Source organism: Pseudopipra pipra, chromosome 9 (genome assembly GCF_036250125.1).
Source record: "Pseudopipra pipra isolate bDixPip1 chromosome 9, bDixPip1.hap1, whole genome shotgun sequence".
Taxonomy (NCBI): domain Eukaryota; kingdom Metazoa; phylum Chordata; class Aves; order Passeriformes; family Pipridae; genus Pseudopipra; species Pseudopipra pipra.
Genome location: NC_087557.1, coordinates 1313671 through 1336964, shown reverse-complemented (window position 1 = coordinate 1336964; position 23294 = coordinate 1313671). Strand labels below are relative to the sequence as shown.

Genomic DNA, 23294 nt, shown 5'->3' with positions numbered 1-23294 from the left:
ACTTTGCACCAGCTTTAACAAAATGCACCAGCTTTTAAAAAGACAGGCTTGAGGTCTGTGCTGTGGTTAAGGGGGTGGTTTACAAACTCCCTGTGAAGGGGTGAATATTGAATATTGCCAGAGTGAGAGGTGAGTGTCTGCAGGGGACACGACAACCTGGTGGAAAAAGGTTGTTGTCTTATGTCAGATGAGACTGATGTTTAATATCATGTATTAAACTTGAGAATTTCATATTCTCACAAAGCACTTTGTTAAATCTGGGATTAAGCAGGAGGGAGCCCTGAGACTTGTGCAGATCCCTTGATCCATCAGGACTGTACATCCTCTCTGTCCATCCCTGTGCCAGGGCCTCACCACCCTCACAGGGAGGAGTTTCTTCCCAATATCTAATCTAAGTCTCTCCACTTTCAGGTTAAAACTGTTCCTCCTCTGCCTGTGTAAAAAAGTCACTCTCCCTTTTTTTTTATAAGCTCCTTAGGAAGGCCATGAGGTCTCCCTGAAACCTTCTCTTCTCCAGGCTCAACAAACAACCCCAATTCCATCAAGAATCCTTATTTCCAGAAGAAAATAAGCCAAATATCTGTGAGTTTTGCACTGGAAAGGGTTTGTTGATCCTAGGTGTTCAGTGGAAGAAATGAAATCTCCTTTTAAGAAGAACTGAAAAGAAAACCATCTCCTTCCCACCAGTGCAATAATACCTTTACTATCTTGAATTCTAGGCAGCTGGGCCTAGGAATCTTGGTAAAAACACCTGTGGAAAATGTATTTCCACACTTGTACGTGAATTTGAAAATAAATATAGAACAGAAGGGAAATGTTGGCAGTCATACCGTTAACACAAACCACGCAGAGAGAAACCTCCTTCCCCATTTGTGTCTCCAGAGAGCCCAGATCTGTGTCCTTCTTTGTCTAAAGGCACAACTGACACCAAGGCATGGCTGCAAATCTATTTTAGGGACAAAACTTTGTCAGCAGTTTTTGGGTACAAGTGGGAATGTTGAGCTGAGGGGGGGCATCAAATCTGGACCCAAGCGAGCACCTCTCCTTACAAACCTCTGTGCCTAATGATTAGTTGTACCAACCAATAATGAAATACATGAAAAAAAAATCCAGATTATGCAATTGGTAATTTGCAAGAAAGAAAATCTGACTCCAAAACTGCAAATCTGATTGCTGGTTTTAAGCTGAAGACAACTCTCTTCTAACAAATCCTCTCTCAGGTGGTTTAATCTTAATGGTACAAGCTCTTGTCACCTTCTGCTGCCTTTGTAGCCAGGCAAACAAATGCCCTCTGCATGTGTCCCAGAGAAGTTTGCAAACAGATATTTGAACATTTTAACCTTGAGCCTGTGGGAAAAAAAAAAAAAATGGCAGTTGCCTTCCTCAGCAAAAGGAAGGAGTGATCCATCATCCTGGATTTATGACCCTTGTGACTGAACGGGTGACAACGATGGTGTTCAGGACTTCCTGCTGTAAATTGCCCACTCCGGTGGTGAACTGCAAATAATTGGGATGAATTTAGCTGGGACATTAAGCTCATTATGGGCTGACATCCACTCAGGTCTGTGGAGCTGGCAAGCAGGTAGGAAAGAGGATTTTTATAATCCTTTGGTTATCCTCCTCCCGTTTTTCCCCTTTCAAGGAGACGTTGCTTTTAAAAGGTGGATTTGAGGGCTTTTTGGTCCCAAAGGTTGATTTGAACTGAATTATGGAGTAAGTGGATCCCTCTGTCAGTGCCTGGCTTGGTTAATTCTGGTCTAGAGAACCTTTCTCTCCCATGTTTTAACCCTAGATTATACCCAGAATTACCTCTAGATCTTGAAATAACTACAGGCAGTGTAAAACTACAGGCAAGGTAAAATTCCTCCTGATCTTGACTCTCTCCAGAGAGGCTGGGGAGCCCATCCCTCCTATAAAACATGATAAATCCACATCCTCCATGGCCTGGGATGAACCAGGACATGAACCAGGACACGAGTGTGACCTCAGCAAGGAGGCAGGATGTCGATACACCCTCGTGGGACTTAAACCTCCGAGCACAAGAGCGTTTGGAAAGCTTGGCACAGAAATTTTGGATTCACTTCCTCCACCACAGTTGCCTCCTTGCAAGCTCCAGACCTTCATCTGTAAGGCCCTGCTTGGCAGTGGTAATAGTTAACACAGCAGAGCTTTTCCTGTCCTCTGCTGGCGAGAGATTCTGTTTGTTTGCTCGTGTTTAATTAATATTTAATTGGGTGTGCAGACAAGGGCTTGTATCATCAATTGTGGCAAACTGGCTTAGCTCTGTCAAAGCTAATGTTGCTGTATTGATTTATGCAACCTAAGAGGCCGACTTGGAGGTAAAGGAAAGGGCAGAAACTTTCTTCCCAGGGAGGAAATTAAAAAAGGAGAGGCCCCGCTGTGATCTGTCGTATGCTAATCGTGGTTTGGTGGCTGCTGGGGAAAGGTGACTCCTGCAAAAGCACGGGGCAAACAACTGGGAGCTTTTGCCTCTTCCTTTTTATTTTGTTTTCTTTTTTTTTTTAAGTCCTTTTTAATCTTGCTCTCGTGGAAAGTTTATTGCCGATTAACTTTATGCAAAGGGCTGCTGGTGGTGGTGAGCAATTAAAGAGTGCAGCGTGTGTTTGTGCAGGGGGGAGCAGAATTAATACACCTCACCTTGCTTTTTAAGCTTGGCCCTAACCTTGTCCCCAGACAGGAGACACTGCTTTCACTGAGACAAACTGCTGTGATAAGAAACTGCATTTTGTTAAAAATCAGAACATATTTCCTCCTATTTATTGGCGTTAGTCATAAAGCTCGTATTGGAAATAGCACACAAATGAGCTCCTTAGCCATAAAATCATTGAAACACAACATTACATTTACTACCTGTGGTACATGATTAGGCTCCCATTCACTTGGATAACCATTTGTTTCAGCCATTGGGGATTTTGAGACAAGTTGGCTTTCCATTAAAAAAATAAGAGAATTTACAATTGAGCTCTTTTTCTCTGTACCCCACTGCTCAGGAGGTGTTATTTCAGATGAAATAGTCAAATCTGCAAAAAAAACCCAAACCAAAACCCCTGATTCTTTACTATTCATCACTATCTTTTGAACTGGGTTTTTTTTCACTTATTTTCTCATTGCTTTGCTGAAGTTATTTATGCAGTCTTTCACTATTGCTCCCTAACAGTGATTTTAATTATAAATAAAAGAATTACTCTATTAAGCCATGTGTAATTAATGTGCAATATTAAAGGCAACCGAGATCGGGCACTTAAAAATGATTCTTCAGCACTTCCATTTGCAAAATCCAGCTTCTAGATGAGGTTCCAGATTTGCCTTCAAGTTCTGTTATTGAATATAATTATTAATTTATTTTATGCTAGTATATTATTATTATTTTATGCTAGTATTTAATTTACTGAAGTTAAATATCGTGGCCAGGTGGGGGGATCTGTCTCTGCTCTCAGGTAACCAGCAGTAGGACAAGAGGAAATGGCTCCAAGCTGTACCAGGAGAAGTTTAGGTTGGATATTGGGGAATAATTCTTCACCAGAAGGGTGCTCAGGCATTGGAAGGGGCTGCCCAGGGCAGTGGTGGAGTCTCCATCCCTGGAGGGATTGAAAAGATGTGTAGATGTGGCCCTTGGGGACACGGGTTAGTGGTGAGCTTGGCAACCACAGGTTAGTGATTGGATTTGATGAGCTCAGAGCTCTTCTCCAACCCATGAAAATTAAAAAAGAAACCCAAACTGAGATTCCCTCCAGTTTCTCAACTTCTTGGTAATGAAAAATGTGATTCTACTAAGTCCTGTTTTAATTCTGAAACATGGTACCTTTGGCAGCACAAGGATCAAACTCTGCCCTGATTCAGAAGCCCAGATGGTTTGGTTTGGGAGGGACCTTAAAGATCATTGTTTTTCAGCCCCTGCCACGGGCAGGGACACCTTCCACTAATCCCAGGTTGCTCCAAGCCCCATCCAGCTTGGCCTTGGACACTCCCAGGGACCCAGGGGCAGCCACAGCTTCTCTGGGCAACCTGTGCCAGGGCCTCCCCACCCTCACGGGGAAGGATAAAAACATAAAAAAAAAACGTTTTCAGTTTTTCAGTTTCCTCCAGTTCTTGTGCATCTCCATGAAAAGGGTGCCCAGCATGAATTCTGGGAGGCATTTAGGGGGAACTCTGGCAGGATGAGCTGAAGAAAAGTGTTAGAAACCAGGTGTCATCTCCAAAGTTCATGATCTCGGGAATAATGAGCACACCACCATCTGGGAAATGTGAACTAAGCTTTGCTTGGGGTGCCCCACTTTGGGCTGCCTGGGTTTCTGGAGTGCAATTTTTAGGGAGTGAAGGGTGATGCAGATGGACAGCTCCTGGGTGGTGTTGGAATGCCCTGCCCAACACCCTCTGCCTCCTGCACCTTTTCTGCCACCCACCATTGGACTTTGGAGTAGATACGGTGAGATTTTATTCCCGTGCTCTTTGTGCTTTTCTCTGCTTCTGGTATGAAGATCTCAGACAGGGAGCAGAGAAGGCTGTGGGGTGAAACCACTGCAACGTGTCCCCAGCAGGACCAAAATGTATTAATCACTTCACAGAACAGCCTCTCACTTGCTGCAGTGATGAATAGGAAAACCTTAATCATCACCTTCCACGTGCAGAGGTTTGAAACTATTCGTAAAATATTAATGCAAAAAGTGATCTCAGCTTAAATAGCAATCTTGGTGTACTTGTTGTTACAACATTTATGCATTTTGTTTACTGTAACTACCTTTTAAACTGCTTTATGAGCCCTCTTCACAGTGGGGGCCTGTTTCACAAAGCCTGAGCAAATGAGGGGTTGAAATTACATTTTCAAACATGACAGAGGAGAATATTCTACGTGAATAATGACGGAAATTTAGAAAATCCTAACAGGTTCCTCCCCTAAAATCCTCTCCATATCTTTCATTAGGTAAATGTCACTAAAAATGTGGCCTTTAGCCTCTAGTCTTCTAAAGTGAGTGTTTTCTGCAAACAGGTTTTTTTTGAAAGAGTTTTCCTGGATGCAAAACTACTTAATATGTAGTATTAAGTAGTAGACATAAAATATTTGTGTATTTTATCTGCATATTTGTATCTGCCATTAACTGTGAAGGACAGCTCCTTAATGTAATCAAGGATATAAATCAGAGCCCTAGATGGGAAATTAAAGTTAATTTTGTGCACAGCAGAAATGCAGAGCAGGAGTCCCTCGATCAATATTTGCAATGTTTGCTGTCTCAGTAGCAAGATTTCTTAATGATTTTTGTTTCAATTTTCTCCTGAAGCTTCCACTCACAATTCCAATTTTTTTTTTTAGTTTATGGGTTTTGAAAGGATTGTGGCCCCTGTTGATATTGCTGGATCATATGCACACAGGCTTAAAATGGATTATCTTCATGCTTGATGCCAGGTGTACATATACTGCTCATCATCACATCCATCATCCATCACATTCCTTGTGGGAAAGGAAACAAAAGAATCAAAACTAACCTGCAATTTCCAGACTCTTGTTTTGGTTGTGGTGCTAAAACCGAATTGGCCATCCAACCTCCTTTACTGTAAAAATATGAAGAAAACAATCCAGAAAGCTTTAGCCAGTTAACTTGAGTTTCCAGTCAGGAAATTTCAATCCAAGTGTTGCAGGAACCTCTCAAACGGGTCACTTTGCTATTGAGCTGCTTTGTGTCTGCCAGGTAAATAATTCAATGTGCACCAAGTGATGCAGGTGACCTGAGACCACCTGAGACTCTACTCTTAAAACTCACTGAGGACTTCCACAGGCCTGGTAATGCTCTCTTAATTAATGAAGCTGGAAATGTTTAGGAGAAAAACCCATTTTGTGTGATTTATGACACCAATTTCGTGGCTTTGCTGCTCTTTGCCTTTCAGCTGGGCGGGCTGGGATCAGTGGAATCATTGGAGATTTTGATGAGGTGCTTCATCCAGACTAAATTCTAATGAGAGATATTTGTGGGGAACTTTTGATTAAAGTAAATGGAGCAGATCTTTTGATGCTACCAGGTAATATGGAAAAGGCAATAAAGGATGGGCACAGACAAAATATAATGGTGATCATTGATGCTGCAATGGTATTTTAATTCACGGTTAGAATTCACCTTAGAAACTGCGAGACTTTTCCAAAGCACCAATCCTCTCTAAAATGAAAAAAAAAAATCCACTTTGAATGGGCTATGATTTTTATATGTTTGTTTTAGGTAGCAAAATAGAAATGTGCCTGAATTGCATGGTACTTGGGTTTGTGTCTGTACTGCAGCTTGCTTTTGCACTGACTAGAGCCTTGTTTACAGCTCCTTCCTATAGTAAATCTTCCCTATTGTTTTGTCTTTATGGGCTGTGCCAGAAGGCTACCGAGCTAAAGCACATAACAGCTCTCCTCCAATACTTAGGAACACTTTCCCATTGCTCATGCATCATTTTAACTGGCACTTATCTTGATATAAAATATCTGGAAGTCTCGAATCACCCCCAGCGCTCAGGATCTGGAAACAGGGGGAATTTTTGAAGCAACTATTCATTTAATAGAGATGGTTTAAAATTTAAAAAAAAAAAAAAAAGAGAGAGAGAGAGATGAACTGTCTTGCTTAATTTATTTCAGAAAACTTCCAGCCAAAAATCAACTCAGCCTGTTGCCTAAATCCTTAACTGGCTGCCTGATTTTGTGATAGAGCCTGAGTCCTTTCTTCCAGTCATTTGTTATATGGGGAGAACCTGAAAGCCATATACTTAAACATCACTTGTTTTCAGGTTATCTCCTAATGAGATGGTTACATAGGTTTCTCCATTTGTTTATATAGGGTATAAACCAAATTTCTAAGCCTCGTGCTCACTGGGTGAAGCAAAAGCTCACCTTTCCCTCTGAGCCAGCAGCTGGTTTCACCCAGGACATCTGTGGCCATGGTTGGAACAAAATGATCTTTAAGGTCCCTTCCAAGCCAGGCCATTTTATGACAAATGGATGAAGAGGAACAGGACAGTCCTTGGTGTGTCCTTCCTGCTTTCAAATGCCCATATCACCTGGCAGGATGTTAGGAATGGTTTGGAAAAGCAGAAAAGACACTGCCATGCTCAGCAACTGGGCACCCAAACCAAGGACTTTAAAAGTGTTTTATCCTCAGAAACTTCAGCTGTTGGATGGGGCTTGGAACAACCTGGGCTAGTGGAAGGTGTCCCTGCCCAGGGCAGGGGTCAGAACTAGATAATTTTTAAGGCCCCTTCCACCCAAACCACACCAAGCTTCCAGAAAAGAAACTAAATTCCTAATTTACTGAGTTGTTCTGAGAGCTAGGAACTCCCTCAGTGTGAGCTCTGAACCGAAAGAAGACCAAAAAGCTCCAGGGATTTGTCTGTTTTGGTGTGGTGGGTTGACCCCACCCGATGCCCAGTGCCCACCAAAGCCACTCCATCACTCCCCTCCTCAGCTGGGCAGGAGGAAGGAAAGATGAGGAAAGACCCCAGGGTTGGGATGAGGACAGGGAGAGATCCCTCAGAAATTACTGCCATGGGCAAACCAGACTTGACTTGGAGAAATAACATCAAATCAGAGTCCATGAGAGACAAACCCAAACCTTAAAACCCCTTAAATCCTCCCACCCCTCCTTTCTCCCTGGGCTGAATTCTCTCCCTTGTCCCCCTCTCAAAAGGGTTTATTTTCCCATGTATGTCTCCATATTCTTACAGGAATTCTCCACTATTTTATGGCCAGACTGTGCTATCTGTCAATGCTGCTCCAAGAGCTGGCTGACTGCTCCTAATTACCAAGCTCTGTTCCATTTGAGAACCCGTTGATGCTGATGCTTTTGGTCCTCTTTAGTTATTCCAGGTAGAGGGAAGTCACAAAAGTCAAATATCACGGAATATTGCCCCTCATTAATGGGAGAGGCCACAGTAATGGAGCAGGGTGGAAAATGGGAAAACCAGCTTTGCCTGTGCTTTGTGCTTCCCGAGCTTTAGATAATGTACTGCAGCAATTTATTTCATTTTAATGATGGAGAAGGGGAAACATGTAATTTTTCAGTCATTTCACACATGCCATTAGCACCATAATTTGAAAAGATAATGATTTCCAAACCACCTGCTATCTGGCAGATGCTTAAATATTGGCACGTGCCTGGAATGTGGTATGGAACATATCTGAGGGCTTTAATTGCCCACTAATGCAGAAGCTTCTGTTCTCCTAGAGAGTGCTTTCTGTACAGGTTAATGAGGGAGACTTGCTTTTGTTTTGAAGTACATCTGCCAGGGATCTTTGTTATTAGACAACAATCAAGGATGGTCTTCACGGGTTTAGTCAGTTGGTTTTGTATCAGTCACTTTCAAACAGCAGGAAACGAGGAAGAACATCAGGTTTGTAGCAAAGTGAGACCGTTGGAAAACATCCTGAGAAAGAAGCTCTTGTCATGTCCCAGTGGGTGAAGAACAGTGATTGAAATGTGATCTGAAATGTCCTGGGGATGTCTGATCTTCTCAGGGGTCCTTGGAAGTCAGTAGAGAAAGTCATGCCCAGCAGGAGCCCTTTTTCTGTGCCATCTCAAACCCTGTGTAGGGCTCAAAGTGACCTCATTGGTGACACTTCCAGCAGCTCAGGCTCCAGATCTTGCACTGAGTGTTGTTACCTTTTCATGTGTGCACACATACCTTTTATGTATTTAATAGTAGGGAGCTTATACTGAATTTGGCACCATTTTCCACCAAAAAGACCACATCAAAAGAGGATCCTTGGCTGGGAGAGAAAGCCTTGGATGTGAACACCCAGGAGAAAGTTGTATCCTGATCCAGATTCAGTTCTGAAGCTGCATTTGCTTACTCCTATTCCCTTTCAGTGGGAAGGAAGAAAACTCCCAAACCCAGAAAATGCCACACGTAAGTAAGAAACCAATCGTGTCACTGTGACATCATAATCTTCTGGAATTGCTTGGAGGTACCTGGATAAACCTTGGATAAACCTCCTAATGCAGGAGCAGCACCACCTAAACTATTAATGCCACATTTGAGCCCACGTCAAGTGGAGATTGTGAGCTAATTGGGTTCATTTATGGTGGATGTTGGTGATGATTGTAAGATGCTGGAACAGGATTACAAAGGCAACACCAATGTGTTTGTGAGGTCTGTGCTTGGAAGTATCAGACAGTGGGAATTTGCTTTAGCCACCACAAGGGATGTGATCTCAGCTGCTAATCTGAGCTGAAAATAACTGGATTTTAGTTAATTGGGAAAATTATAACCTACCAGAACACAGCCTGTGTGGTGGGTGAGAGGGAAGGAGCAGAGTCATAGCTGGCACTTTAATTGGGGATCTTTACACAGACAAATCCATCCCAGGCTGGACAAGACGAACAACCTTTTGAATAACCTTTTGGCACAGAATTATCTTTCCCTGTCTCTCAAGTCCTGCACCAGATAAACCAGATAACTAGGGGTTTTTTTCAAACTTGCAGTGATACACTGGAAGGAAGGATCACCCTCTAGGTTTGTCAAAGTTGCTGAAAATGCAGCATAATTTGAAGAACTAGATTTTAAACAGGAAACATCCTTGTATTTCTCCAGCTTACATAAGGATTAGAAGCCTTGCTAAATTCATCCTGGCATGAATTTAAAACAATGGCTGGGGGAAACATGTAAAAATGGAAGCACCAACAATCCCCCAAATGTTCCTCTTGATTCATGAGGGTTTTACTTAATTGTGGAGCAGCTTCAGCCACAGCCTGGTTCGTTCTGTTGCAACTCTCAACTCTCTCAGCCATAATTTTGAGTGATTAATGATTGAAATGTTATTTAAATCACTGAGCTTTCCTCTGTCAGAATTTGAAACTCACTAATGGAGACTAAAACCAAACAATCTGTTCACTGGAGGGTTTTTTCTTCTTTTGCAAAGTGCTAAAATGCTCGATATTTCTGTTCTCTGCTACAAGGGCAACATAAAGGGATGTCTCAGAAGGAGTGATAATGCAAACATTTGCCCCTGACAGATAAAGCAGTGTGGAATAAACTGGATTCTACAGCATTAACAAATTTACTGTGTTGGGTTTGAATGCATTAGCTGTGCAAAGGTTTGATAATGTCGTGGCTTTCAAATGATGGTCTCACCAAAGTGCTTCACAGATTTGTCTCCTCTTTCCACCCTGGAAATGACTGCATCATTTACACATTTAATGGCTCTTAGATTACCTGTCTGCCTTTAGATTCTTGGGCTGCAGTGAGTGAAAAACACAAAGTAGTGCTTTGCCAGGACATAAATGATTACTTACCATCCCTGGCAGCCGTGTATCAACCCGCACGTCACAATCCTCTTGCTCCCGAAAATCCGGGCAAAACAGATGGTTGGACCCAGCCATTAATTACATTTAAGAATTTCTGTCTATCACCCACGGCAAGATGGCTGGGGAAAGGTTGTTTTATAGTCCTGGCATGTTAGGATGATGTTTAATCAAAACTGGGATGTTGAACATTGAGAACCTGGGGAGATAATCTCTGCTGTAAAAAAGGTGACCTTTAAAAAAAAGGTTTCTGCACCGAGGCCTCTTTAGTTTTCCCTCTTGTCTAGAAACAGAGGAAGTCAGAGAGAATTGTGCAGCATTAATTATGCAATTGGTAGCATTTAAAATCCTAAAATGAACGTTGGAGTAGGTTGGGCATAAGGAGATGAAAATGCATCTGAAAATATATCGAGATCTCAAGTTCTGTAGACAGGTAGAAGTAGACAGGTCTTATGACCTGACAAGATCTTATATTTGTCATAAGATCATTTGAAAAAGCCCTAAAAAATTAATAGCTATACAACTAATAAACTAAATACAGAGTGTGAGCCATAACCTTTGAATAGGCTCCCATAGAAATATATTCTTTGTCTAAAAGAGTGTAATAGACAATTTTTTGATATAGTTTTCAAAGTAACATAGAAAATTCAAAGGACTATTATTAGAAACATCTATTAGCAGGCTTTCCTTCCTTATTGGCATGCAATTAGGGCTCCTCCATCTGTGTGGCACGTGGATCAATCATCCCAATTATGTGCATTGGTGCATTCCCGGGACATCCTCACTCAGCTCCCAAATCTTCCAGATGCTTGGGGAGATGGAATTGCTCAAAACTGCTCTTAAAACTTTTCACTTTGGGGACTGAAACTTCCTATCTCAGTCTGGCCATTTTCTATTCCTTTAAAAAAACGCCTAAAAGTCTCTGTTTTGGCCCCAGCTGCCAGAGCTGTGCTTGTTCCTGGGACACGTGGGCAGAGGTGGCCTTGGGGGGTGTGACAGCCTTGGTTTTGTCACTCGGGAGGTTTGAGTTGTTTTAATGAAGAGTTTTGGCAGCAAAAGCTGGCCTGGATTTTTGGTAAAGGATATTCCCTTTTGTACTGATTTTTGTATTCCTTTCACAGTATTTGCTGTGTCATTTGCTTAACCAAGGCTGGGAAAGGTGGTGCCTTTCCTTGATTACATCCTGCCAGCTGAAGTTTGCTCTTTTGTCCATTAAAATATGATAATTTCACTGATTCCAAACCACTGCCTGGCCCTCAGTTATCTGAAGGCTTTTCAACACAAATGAGATTTTCAGTTTCTTCAGTGTATTCAAATTTTGAATCATGATTTACCCCCACATCAAACAGGCTTTTAGTTCATGTAAGTTCATAATTTATATCATATTTCAGGATCTGATACTACTTATTGCATCCATTGTCAGTGTAACGTGAACAGACCATGGTGTAAATAAGAGTTAAACCATGTAACTCACCTACTAAAATAATCTTCTTTAATGAAGTTTATTTTCTGTCAGGCATTTTATTTCCCATTGTGTATAATTAAACTTAAAAATAATTGTCCAGCGACGATAATGTGTAACAACAAAGACAAGCTGCAGTCTTGAATTTATTAACAATCCCCTATTTATTTGTAATAATAATCTGCTATTTATATGTGAGCAGTAAAATTAAATTTAATTGTTCATCAAGGTATATTTTGTTATAGTGACTCCAGATACAGTTTTCAGGACATCGTGGCTTAAATCTAAATATTTCTAAGTATTTACAAATATCTATAAAATTAAGAAGAATGCGGAGAAATAATTAATTGTAAGAAATTAATTGGCAGTCTCAGTGAAAACATCTGCTTGTTTTCCTACACATTGCCAGTACTCCTTTTTTTCCCTTAAATTATATTTTTCAGCAATAACTTTAGATAATCTTTCAATCCAAGCTTTTATGAGTGTCATTATTTCACAGAGGGAGGAAAAGAATTACAACAGGGTTGTGAAAATTTAACACTCCATAAAACTGCCTGTCTGCCAACTGCCACCAGGATGGATGGACCTCCAAACTTTCTTTTACTTACTTAGAGACATCCCAGGGCTGGGAGAGGCACCAACTCCTACCAAAAAAGCCTGGGAACACTTATTTTGAGTTGAAATCAGCACCTTTAGAGTATGAAGAAAACCACTCTGAAAATACCATGGAGCCTTCAGTTGAGATGTTAGAAATATTTGGATTTATGCCACGATGTCCTAAAAACTGTAGCTGGAGTCAGTTTAATAAAATATACGTTGATGAACAATTAGATTTAATTTTATTGTTCACATATAAATAGTGGATTACTGTTGCAAATAAACAGGGGATTGGAGACAGGTGCTGATTTCAAGGATGAATTCCAAGTCAAAGACATTTCATCTTGATTTTCAGAGGTTTTACAAACCTTTTTCTTCCAAACAAGTACTAGATTTTGATTAGTGTAACACAGATTTCCTCTTAGTCTCTCACTCTGTCTTAGCCAGGCATGGTCAGTAATCCTTTTTATCCTGCTTTACCTCCAAGTGAACGAGCCCATAGGGAGGACCATATTCATCTATCAATATAGGGTAGGCTATTATCAATACAGGATAATATATTAATATTATCAATATTAATTATCAATCAAAGTGTTTGGAGCATCAATGGCTTTGCTCTCTGCTTTGCCAAAGTGCTGTGGTGGATTAACCATCAGAGAGAATAATCCTCAGGGAGAATAAATCCTCAGTTTTCTGTTGCTGTAAACTATTTTTCTGACAAACAGCTTGTTCACAGAAATTTCCATCTAAAAAGCAAACCAGTCTTGCTCAACAGGTTCTGCCCTGGTGCCTGTGTTGGTGTTACCCTCTCACTTGTCCTCTGGTGTCAAATCTCTGTGAAACTTTGTGATATAACCAACTGATTTAGTTGTTGAAATAATTCCTCATGTAAACATTTCTTTCTTGCTGTTCTCTTATTCCTTCCCCCGGTGTTCACTCTTCACTCAGAGTTAAAATCCATTGTGGATGCTCAAGTTTGGCCCAGGTGTGGGAGGTTTGTGGGTCTCGTCGGTCAGTTTGTGCTGTGCTGGACACACAGAGTTGGTGACAAGAACTGATGATTCTTGAAATGTCTTTTGATGAAACACAGAGAAAATGCAGGAAAATGCTGAATTTCACCGGCTGTAAGGGAAGAGATCTCACCAGAGCTACTCTCTGGCCAAATGGTTGTGCATTTTGCTCTCCCAGCTCTCTGTAACTGTGTGTGTGCTTGTCATTCCCACTCTTAAGCTTCTGTCTCTCACAAAATTCATCTCCCTCTACATCAGGTGCTGCCCAAGCATTCCCTGCTCATCTGACTCCCTTCAAAATCCTTTTCTTTAAATCTCACACTTACCTTTGTTCAGAAAAAAACCAAACCAACAACTCTGAAACAACCCAAAAAAGCGATGCATTTTCTTAAGGTTACGGATGAATTTCAAAACCTCTTGAACCAAGGCTGAAACAAGTGAGCCTGGCCGAAGAAAAATGGCCAGCAGCAAGATTTTCAGGGACACTTAAGAGCTTCCATGTATCATTCTCCTTTCCAAATGCCATTGGACATCTTGTCCTTCCCACGTGGGGCTGGAGAGCAGGCTCCTGCCTGCTGGGACACCGTGGAGGCAGGGCAGGAGTGGCTGGTCCCAGTGTCAGCAGCCCAGATGGTCCCTGCTGGAAGCCCGGGAACTGCTTTCAGGAAACATGGATTTGAGCTGCCTGTGAAGGAAAGGTGAAGGTGAAATGTCTGGGCTCAGAGTATCTGGGGCCTCATGCCACGGCTGGGAGTACCAAGAGTGCAGGAAGCAGCAAAGGCAGCGTTGGGAAGGAAGGAGGGAAGGAAGGAATCCTTCCCTGGGAGGGTGGGGAGGCCCTGGCCCAGGTTGCCCAGAGAAGCTGTGGCTGCCCCTGGATCCCTGGAAGTGTCCAAGGCCAGGTTGGACGGGGCTTGGAGCAACCTGGGCTGGTGGAAGGTGTCCCTGCCCATGGCAGGGGGTGGGATGAGGTGAACTTTAAGGTCCCTTCCCACCCAAACCACTCTGTGGTTCTCTGATTGCTTGAAAATGTGGAAGAGTTGGTGCCTGCACGAGGCAGTTTTTTATATGAATTGTTCCTTGTAACCCTCTTGTCTGCAAAAATCAGATGTTTGATATGCACTTGGGAGCTCCGAAGTGCGGATGAAACTTTCACGTGACTTTTTTTTTTTTGTGAAAAACTGTAACATTGCATTCTGAATGATGCTGCTGGTGACAGCAGCCCAATAGCAGCCTTTCAAGGGCAGTCACAGGAATCATCAACTTGATCAAATTACAGTTTTTAATTTAAGGAGAACTTCTTTCCTTACCGAGAATATTACCATGCCCATTTTCATTTTATTAGTTTATGTACACAGCTACTAAGTTATTTGCATGTTGCAGGATTTTATTTTATATTTAGCAAATGAATGACATCCAAGCAATTTTAGATTTAATTTGATCAATATTTAATGAATTATAATTATCATTACAACTCAGAGTTTTGCACTGCTCTATATTGCTGCATAATGTTTAATCAGGGGGAGAGAGAGACTTAAATACAACTGGAAAACAGCTATCAAGTTTATGTTAAAGAAGTGTACTGGGATTAGTAACTAAATTGCAGAGGTTTAATTTAATAATTTTTTCTAGTTACTGCTTTAAAATTGAATTCCAAGAGCACTTCCCTAATTTATATTTTTGAATGCCGGCAATATTTATTTTTAAAAGTACACAAAAAGCCAAATTACTTTGTGGTATCAGAGTTTCAAATCTCTGCATCAGTAGCAAAAATTCCCAGGTGTTCTATCTGGGAATATGAGGTTAACATGGAAAAAGGAGAAGTGCCTGTATGGACAGAACAGCACAAAAGACTTGTCAATAGACTTGGCTTATTCATGACTAAGGGACAGTTCTGTAAATGCTGTGGGGATCAGCCAAAGTGTTTAAGGTTAATGTGTCTGAAACAGTGAAATAAGTAATGAAAATCCATGAAAAAAAAAAAGTATGTTTAGTATTAAACCTCTTGTTCCACAAACTAAAGGTATCTTTTCCTCAGAAGTGCTGGTGATTGTCTGTATTTAGTAATACCAACTTGATTTCTCAATTGTTAGGGGTTAAGTAAAGCTTATGAATTGTGAAACACCTTGTCTGGCACTGCAGGTGAGGTAGAAATGTGTGTAGGCACGAGATTTGAACAGGAAGGCTGGAAAAGAAGAAGCCTAAAAATTTCTGTTTCACAGAATCACAGAACCCCAGAGTGGTTTGGCTTGGAAGGGACCTCAGAGCTCATATCAAACATCTGATTTTTGCAGACAAGAAGGTTAAAAGGAGCATTTCAGGTAAAAAACTGCCTCGTGCAGGCACCAACTCTTCCACATTTTCGAGCAATCAGAGAACCACAGAGTGGTTTGGGTGGGAAGGGACCTTAAAGCCCACCCAGTGCCACCCCCTGCCATGGGCAGGGACACCTTCCAGTGTCCCAGGCTGCTCCAACCTGGCCTTGGACACTTCCAGGGATCCAGGGGCAGCCACAGGGGCAACCTGTGCCAGGCCTCCCCACCCTCACAGGGAACAATTCCTTCCCAATATCCAATAAATCCTTCAGCTTCCTCCAGCTTTTTACTTCAAAACAAGGCTTTTAAAATGCACAGTTGTGGGGTTTGGAAATAAGTTTATCATGTAATAAAAAAGTAATTAGCTTTAGTCTTTCTGAAGAAGGTCACTCAGGGCTCTGCAGTGGCACAGCCTCTGGAATGATGGGTTTGTTCCAAGTGGGTTGGTGCCACACAGCTCTGGCTCTGCAACGAGCTGCCCATCCAGGAGTGCCTGTGTCTCCTAGGTGAGGGCTGAACTCCTGCCTGGGCTTTTCATCACCTTAAAAATGGGACAAAGATGCTCTTCACCCACAGGCTTGTGACTCCTGCATTTTCTGACGGAGTCTGATAACTCCAGGTAAGGGATCTTATGGAGAAAAGTCTAATTTTTAGCTTTCTTTGGACTGCTAGTTGTTTACTTCTAGTAAGAAGTAGGCAATTTAGGCTAAGAGTAAGTGCCAAGATCTTACCCCTGAGGGCTGTTTACCTTGGGAACAGCTGATCCTGGGATGTGGTGAAGTTTCTGCCACATCTTCAGATCAGAACTGAATATGTGACTAACACATAAATGCACATGTGAGTTGAATGAGGTTACAGAGGAAACTGCAGACTGAAATTCTGGGGTCTCCACGGTGTGGGAAGCACCATTTGGGTTGTAAAAATGTGTCCACTTTGGTCTTAAAGCCGTAATTCTGCCACCACCAGAGGCACGAGCCCGAGGACGTGGTTCAGGGGTGCCCACAGTGGTGGTGCTGGGTTGGTGGTTGGACTTGATGGTCTTAAAAGTCGTTTCCAGCCTCAGCAATTCCGTGGTTCTGTGACCAATTCTTGCCTTTCATTGATGCACAGAGCATGTGTTAGGCAGAACAAGAGAGTGAGGTGAAGGAATTGTGCTGGAGAAGGCAGAGAGAAGAAAACTCTGTCTGTGAATTGCTCTTATTTTTCTTCCCCTGATTTTCTGGTGAAAAGCTAGAATTAGAAATGTGTTTGTGATCAGATAATTAATGTGTTGGGGTAAAAAAAAATCTGTGTTCAGCACTGTCAGTTACAGCTAAATAAAAACAAAGGAAATTTTAGCTTAACAATGATTTTCCTTATTTGAAGACTCGTTCTTTGAGTTAAGAATTTGGAATGCAGGCTGTGGTTCTGGTCATGATTTATCATAATGCAGCATCCAATTTTATTTGGAGTTACATTTTAGCCTTTTAAAAAGCTTTTGCTAATAAGAAACGAAGGGTATAAAAATCTGAAAGCAAAAGACAAACAACATCCAGGCCCAAAACGTTTATCTGTGTAAAGGTTTTAGTGGAGAGGAATTGTACAGCCCAGCCTTGTTTAGCAGTTTCACAACTGGACTCTTAATTTGTTTATTTTTGTCATAAATCATGTTGTTAAATAATGCACTTGTGTTCTTCTTATTTTCTAGATGTCATAACATTCTTTTGAAATGGGTAAAAATGCTTAAATTCTGATATTATTAATATGTGTAAGGCACAACTTCTGCATCTGACTCTATTCATCACATCCCAAATTAATCATCAGGGACAGAACCCAATATCTCATTTCAAGCAAAGGCCAATAGCTCTTGGGGAAATTAAATCATCTCTCAGAAATATTTCATTTTGAAAAGCTAATAATTCAATGGAAATGGATTTTTAGAGGGGAAAACCTGAGTGTGTTACATAATCTTTCTGTAGGGGTCTCTGTCTCCTACATTAACATTTCTTGTCACATTTGAAATCAGAATTTGTTGAAACATAGTTTACACTGCTGTTGTGAGTGTCACAGTCCTTTAATGTTTCTGAAATGATAATAATATCATTTGGGAACTCGGGGGAACAGCACTTAAATCTGATTGAGACAGAGCCAAAATCTGATTGAGACAGAGACAAACACAAAGGGAGCGACAGACACAGGGCAGGAAATCCTGGTTTTCACAGTGACATTTTTATCTCATCTTTCCCCTCCCCTGTTCCACTGCAGAATCGTGTGTCCAACCACTTTTACAAAATAATGTGCAATCTGCTCTTCTGTTCCCCTTCCCACTTGGTGTGACAACTTAATGGAGAATGGAAAATGCATTAAAAGCCTATTTATTTTTAGCTTTCCTGCTCTAGGTAGTAGACAACTCATGGCTCTGCAGTGAGGGAGAAAAGGAAGGACATGCACCCTGGGTGAAGGGAGAGGATGGACTTGGAAGGGGAAAGGCTGGCTTTGGAATTTTTTTTGTTCCAGTAAGTGTTTATAACACTTACCACTTTAAAGATGTATTGGCCATTTCAAAATTAACCTAGAGTAGATTTGTATTATTATTATTTAATTGTAAAGCAGGTGTTCAGATGTCTCCTTTTGAAAGGAACAGGCTCAGTTCAATGCTGTTTGATGGTATTTTCAGGCTCTGGTAGAGAAGTTTGCAGTAAAGTCCCCCACTTGCCTCAGCAGGAGGAGAGTCATAATATGCTCTAATAGCTAAAAAAGAGGTTGTTCTGTCATTTTTCTTTAGTTGGAGTCCTTTTTTCTCCATGTCTTTATGCTCCTGGAGGTGCCAGAGGTGTGATGATCAGCAGGGCTCACATCCTTGATTTGTCTGTGCTCCCTTGGGCTACTCTGCCCTATAACCCCCCACCTTGAACACCTTCAGAGACCTCAGAAGGAGCTGCAAAAGACACCTGAGGAAAGCAAGTCCTGCCATCAGCAGGCCTGGCTTTGCTCCCAGGGGATGTCTCCTGCCAGGGGGAAGTTCTCAGCGCTGCCAGTCGACATAAAGGATGAAAAGTTCCTGCCAGGATGAACTTGGAGCTGAAATCTGCCCAGTAAACAGTGGCCTGAACTCTGATGAATCTTTCTGGAGCAGTCCCAGCCAAGACATAATGTAATCCATATGCTTCATCCAAGTGACATATTAATTATTGATTATGCCTAATGAATATGCTAATATGCAGAATTCAGGAGTCTCTGCTGCCCTGCTGTGCTCTCCAGGCCCTCATCCATTTTTTAAGAGGTGCCTGTAGGAGACAGTGCCTGGGCTCGTGCCAGGGCTCCGTAATGAACACCACACACAGAGTTCAAGGGCTGCTGCTCGTCCTTCAGGAGCGACATCACAAACCTGTTCTGTCTGCCAGTCGTTCTGGAAACTCTAAATTAGATGATTCACTTTCCCCGCAAATGGGGTGAGTTATTAGTGTTTTTCTGTTCGGCTGGGGATGCAGAATAAGGTGTGACCTCATTTTCCATTTCAAATGAAGCGGGGAAGGGGGAGAGAAAAATAAGTGGGAAGAAGTTCAGCCCAATGGTCTAGTTGATAACACAGTGAAACTTCAGCACTCCTTCTGTGTACATTTACAAGGAGATTACAAAAGGCTGTTAAGCCTTTCTGTCTCCTCCCTGGTTTCAATCCTCGGGTGAAATAACCAATATGCACAGAGGAAACAAAAAGGTTCTGCTGATGGGGCCTTGACTGAGGTTTTTGAATGCAGAGCAAAGGCTGATGTTTAAATTGCTTCCCTCTAAAGAGCCCTGGGGTGCTCTGTGCTGCCTGTGGGGGCCTCAGCAGATGCATTCATGAGCCTTTATGGTTGAAACGATTAATACAACAACGCATATTAAAGCAGTGACAATTAATGTAATAACAGAGGTGAAAATGGGAATAGTTTAGTGAGCCAGGCTTGGAAGAAGTGCTATTGTAAGCTTTACAATGCAAGACAGAATGGTGTCTTGAGAACCTTACCATGAGCACTTGTGAGCTGATAAAATATCAACCTTGAAGCTATTAGATTGCAGAGAAGAAAAAGCCCCTTTCGTTTTTTGAATGCTGAATTATTTAATTTCAGCAATTGTTATTTTTCTGCTGTTTTTCAAGTGTTAGCAGGCTCTCTCCTGTAAATCATAAATTAAGTAATGCTACAGCTGCAAGCCAAGGCCCCAGAAGAAGTCAAACAGTGCATAAAGAAAGACTTGACTCCAAAGCCCAGTCTGTGTATTGATGGGTAAAGAAGCATTATAAAAAGGCAGTGATGGTGAGTCACGTGGACAATCAGTTTTTCTCAGTCAAAATTCTGTTTCAAAATTCTTTGGAGAGTTTGGGAAAGTCCTTTCTTTGATGGGGGTTAATTTAGGGGAAGGTTAAGTTCATCCGTGAGGAATTGGGATGGGACCACAACTTTTCAGGGTGAGTTAGGAGTGTGGATTCAAGGTTAGTGAGATCTTTATGTGTCAGTACTGGAAACTTCCAGCAGTAATAGGAACTGGAAGCTGCAGCCCTAAAACCAGAGACTCTTTTTTGCCTCCTTCCTCCTGGTGCATCTGGAAGGAACGTTCTGGCTGTGGGTTCTCCCACCATGGAGTCCAGAATTCCAGAGCTCTTGAACCACAGACTCTTCTCATGTCATTTTTCTCTGAGAAAAAGGAAGGATTTATGGACAGGTTCTCTGGGATCTCTGACCCATGTGAGAACCTTGATCCAATTCACTGATCCTTAGAGGAATGTCTTGTGTAGAGTGAGCTTAAATAATAAGACATCCACTTTCAACCCATCTTTGTGTAACAGGTGTGTGTGTGTTCTAAGTTTTAATTTTAGTGCAAACCAAAGCACTACTATAACTAATATATTTATTTTATATATATAAAATACTTATTTTATATATATAATTAAATATCTATTATTAAAAATACATATAAATATAATATCAATAATATAACTAATACAAACTTGAATAAAGATTTATCCCCCAAAGCCTGGAAATGCAGCTGACCACCATCTGTTAGAGATCTCTACAGTTTGAAAAAAACTATGTAAAAATAATCTGAAGATCACCATTTTTTTCCTAACAGAGCAGCAGATAAGATTCCTCTTTCAGCCAGGGCAAAACATTTATTGATGCAGCAGTTGTGCCAAAAGAGTGATGAGGTGAATGAGTTTAAACTGGTCTAAGGTCTCCTAAAACAGCAGAATAAATGGTTGTGTAACACTAGGTTCTTTTCTTATGTTCTTTTCCAGCAAAATATCTAAATATACTCATAGAATCCCAGAATGGTTTGGGTTGGAAGGGACCTTAGATATGGTTTCATTCCACCCCCTGTCGTGCTCCCCAGGGAAGGTCTCAGGGCACAGGAGAACATATTCCTGCCAAAACCAAGGTACCAGACATGACACACCTCCCATGATATTCCACAGCACATGGATATCTTCGAAGGAAAAGTGCTTTTTCTTGGGGTTTTGTGCCAAGATGGTCCCTGTGAGTGGTTTCGCAGAGGATGCAGAGCACCTTGGCTCTTTGCTGGCTGCAGATATTCCTCTGAAAGAACGTGCAGGTTTGTTCTTAGAGGTTGCCAGTGGAAAAAAAAGGATTGTTCCTGCTTCTGGAGCTGGAGACCTTCAAACCAACTGTCCTGAAAGGCTGGGGTAAAATGCTGATTGTTGTTATCTCTGCTGATCACAGAGGCATTTAATTCACCCAACAGCCAGCTGATGAATTAACACTCTTTACCCTCAGATATTTCCTTTTGTATTCTTTTTCTTTGAAGTGGGATATGTAAAATGAATTGCCAAAACCTGCCAGCCTGAGCGGAATCAGTACAAAAGGTGCTACACAGAACCTTCAGCCTCAAAGGTAAACAGGAGCAAACTCTGCATTCTTGTGGTTGCTCTTGGGGGTCAAAGCAATAAATACTCTGTTTTCCCTGCTTGAAGTTTATCTTTTCTGTAGGAATGTGATTTTGCTTTCGAAAAAAGCTTTAATTCTTCTTCCTTGTGAAAACAAATTTCATCACCAACCCATAAATAATCACAGGGGAAAAAAAATAATAGCAGCCTAATTTACATCTAACCTTTCTTTTTAATGATTAATGGGTACTATTTATGTAAACTGTTTCTACATTCCGGCGTGAAATGAAATTTAAATTGCAAATTTTACAGTGGTGTATTTTAACTGGTGACCCTTTCCCCAGTCACAAATTAAAAAAAAAAACCCAATTACATTTGTAATAAAGATGCTAATGCATTTCTTGGTTTTAGGGCACGTAAAGTTCTTACTGCCTGCAACTTTTATTTTCCCCGCCGACGAGCCAATAAAAAAATGTATTTTCCAAAGAGCTCCAAGATATGTGGGTGTGGTGGATGAAGAGGAATTCTCAGCACTTCCACTTTGCAGCAGCATTCATGGGCAAGGAAACCTGTGGTGTCTCTCACTGCCCACAGCCCCGGGATGGAAAGAAGGTTTTCAACACCTTCAAGGCACCAAACCTTCTCACCGAGAAGCCCAAGGGCTCCTCAGCAGCTGTGGTGGCTCAGTCCCTCAATGCTGGTGTGGAAGATGCTCTTCTCTGCTTTCTGCAGAGCTCCAAGTGTAGCTCTTGGCTTGGATCCCCTTCATCCAGGGCTGCCAGAGATGCAAGGAGAGGAGCTCCCAGCTGGAACACCCCGCAGGTCCCTGGAGACTCTCTCCAAGTTATTTGTGTCCCACAGAGCTTTTGATTTAGGGTCTTGGAGGCAATTCCAGCCTATTAAACAGTGATTTCTTTCTTTTGCTTCTAATGGCACTCAGGACCCTCTTTGGGGGTAAAAAAGGAGAAGGTGTTTTGGTAACTCGTTGTTGCTTCATATGACCTCAAGGAGGACCCAGAAGGTGGAGAGGAAGGACTGGAGTGTTTTCCTGTGTCTCATCACATCCAGGGCTGTGTTCAGCTGAGACTTTTAAAGGTCAGCACAACTCTGCAGCCTCTCTTGAAAGGGCTGGTGGCCACTATGAGCTGTGCAGACCCACTGAGATGCAAATAAAGCCGAGGCACTGCAAGGTGCAGTGGATTTGTCACATCAGTTTTGGGGAATGAGGAGAAACAGGGACAATCCAAATGCATCTGGGAAAAATTACACCAGAACTGGGTGCACTTTGCGGCTTGAGGGATGCTGGAAGCATGGGCAGAGCTGGAAGTATTTTCAAGGCACGAAACTAGACAGAACCACATAAAAAGTACTTGAGAAGTCACTGGGGTTTTTTTAGTTGTCTTTTTTTTTTTTTTTTTTTTTTTTTTTTTTTTTTTTTAGGAGATTCCTTTATTTCTGGCTGGGAGAGGGGAGCTTTAGTCTATTTTTGTGGCAATGTCCTGTCAGAAGAGCACAGGACCAAGTGCAGCCTTTGTGTCTTTACGTCCACAGAGGGAAGTAGAAAGGTGATAAGGACAAAAACCAGAAGAGTGTGCAGAAAGGCAGAGCTTTGGTACTGCACAGAACTGCTTTCTGACAGTGACAGGAGGCAGAGAGCTGCAGTGCTCATCACTTTTTGCTGCTCTGTGTGTCCAGCACTGTGAAAATGTTTCTTTCGCTCGCAGACTGAGCAAACTCGTTCCGTGAAACATGAGATGTGGA

The 23294-nt window shown here is 41.8% G+C and overlaps 1 long non-coding RNA gene across 6 annotated transcripts in view; it reads left to right on the top strand.

The window, feature by feature from the left end:
• The first annotated feature begins 16031 nt into the window (after nucleotides 1-16031).
• Nucleotides 16032-23294, top strand: part of LOC135418595 (uncharacterized) — a 50841-nt gene continuing 43578 nt past the window's right edge. Inside the window, exons 1-2 of one of the 6 annotated variants that reach the window (XR_010432560.1) lie at nucleotides 16032-16289; nucleotides 21945-22628. This is a non-coding gene — a long non-coding RNA (uncharacterized LOC135418595). Of the gene's footprint in view, nucleotides 22629-23294 lie in introns of all 6 variants that reach the window. The other 5 variants (XR_010432556.1, XR_010432559.1, XR_010432558.1 and 2 more) reach the window with 5 other exon arrangements.